The sequence below is a fragment of the Leopardus geoffroyi genome, chromosome A1 (assembly GCF_018350155.1).
Source record: "Leopardus geoffroyi isolate Oge1 chromosome A1, O.geoffroyi_Oge1_pat1.0, whole genome shotgun sequence".
Taxonomy (NCBI): domain Eukaryota; kingdom Metazoa; phylum Chordata; class Mammalia; order Carnivora; family Felidae; genus Leopardus; species Leopardus geoffroyi.
The window spans coordinates 96,113,137-96,115,244 of NC_059326.1; positions in this window are offsets into that span (position 1 = coordinate 96,113,137).

Sequence of the window (2,108 nt, forward strand, 5' to 3'; positions counted from 1 at the left end):
TTTTCCCAAGGTCACAGAACGAATAGCTACAGAAAATGGGATTTCATTATAGTCTAGCATGGCTCTAAGGTCCATGTTCTCTGTGCATATGACAGTTCTCAAAATACTAGATTGAGTCATATAAAATTGCCATTTTTATTGGTCATCACCAATAGAACATAGGCAACTAAATGATTCAACCTAATGTATTTGAAATTGTTGGGGTTTAGATGCGGTCTAGAACAGGTTGCTTGGCAACAGGGTGGGGGGGGCTCTGAGTTTGAAGGACCACAAAACCCCAATAAGTAGCTTTGGAAAAGTTTGGAGATGGTATTTAGTATAATGACTTATAGACTTTTGACAGGGAGTAGATCAGTGCTTCCCAAACTTTTGTGTGTACAGTCATCCAGGGATCGTGTTAGTATGCGGAGTCTGACTACGTCAGTCTGGCACACTGCCTTGAATTCTGCATTTCTAACAAGCTTCCAAGCGATGTCAGTGTTGCTGGTCTGAGAACGTGAGACACCTCTTCTTTAAAAGGCACATCCACTCTTCAAGAATTGTCTGGCACTTATGGCAACTGTTACTAGCCTAGAAAATGACTGAGTGTCGTAACTGCTAGGCTTTGCTCTGCCTAGTGCAGAAATGGGAGCTCCACAGGGCTGGGGGCAAGGATCCCTGGACTCTGCAGGAAACACCATGGCACGTGATGTGGGCTCTGTTCTCTTTCTCGCTCTGTTCAGCCTCTTCCACCCCTAAACACATAGCGAATATTTAGAGAACTTACTCCTTCATCCTAGATAGACATCACCAGCTCTGCAATAGATTCTACTAGTTATAAGCAGTGAGAAAAAATAAGTTCAAGAAATTCCTATTATGGCTAACCTAGGAAGACCATTTTGTTTTCTAGGCCTGGAAGTTCGTGCCATTTCCCCCTAAATTCCTTGTTACGATCTGAGTAGTTCTTTCTTCAGGGCATTGGCATCTTCCTCTCTCTTAGCGTACACGACCATAAATATCCATGGGTACTTTGAACGTTCAGTTTGGAGATTTCCTCAGCTAAAACCACAGAGTTGATTAGGTATACTTTCTGTCTTCCAAGTGATCACAGGTGACATTTGCCAATTGTTTTGTTACTGTAGAACACGGGCTATTATTTTTCCACTCTGTTCTAGAAATTTCCATGCTATTTTTCCAGATTTTACCAAGGCTTTGTTTGCTACCCATTGTTCTATCTAGAGTTTACTAACAGATCGTGCAGCCTCTTCCTGCTTCCTGGTCCCAAGTCTGATACCACATGGTCTATGTTTTTGTGTACCAGCACCGTGCTTCTAGGTATCAGTTTCTGTTTCAGCCTTTTCTGTATAACAATTTGCCCCAACACCTAGCGGCTCAAAACATTATACATTTATTTATTTTTTCTAAAAATCCTATGGATTTTCTGGGCAGTTCTCATATCCTGACTTCTCACCCACAGAAGACGAGTCTGACTTTCTGTGCATGATGATCTCAGGGTTCCTAACAGAAAGAGTGGCAAGCCCCAGGGTGAAAATATTTTTCAAAATGTTGCTTTTGTCCCATTTGCTGTTGTCCACTAAACAATGAAAGTCACATGGCCAAGCAGCAATTCAAGGAGTAGAGAAATAGATTTCACATCCTGATGAGTGGAGCTATTAAATATTATGGTTGTTTTTAAGTATGTATGTATTTATTTATTTATTTATTTTGAGAGAGAGAGGAGAGAGAGAGAGAGAGAGGAGGGAATGAGAACAAGCGGGGAAGGGGCAGAGAGAGAGAGGGGCAGAGAGAGAGGGGGGCAGAGAGAGAATCCCAAGCAAGTTCTGCACTGTCAGGCAGAGCCCAACACAGGGCTCAATTCCACACACCATGAGATCATGAAGTGAACTGAAATCAAGAGTCAGATGCTTAACCGACTGAGCCACCCAGGTGCCCCAAACACTGTGTATTTTTTCAAACTGCTACTCTAGCCCGCAAAGAAGCATCATCTTAATTTATTATAACACTATTTGGACTAATAAAAATGCACGTATTTATTTACCTGGAACATAATGATAGAATTGGCATTTCATGAAAAACATAAATATATGCACACATATGTTTAGATAAAT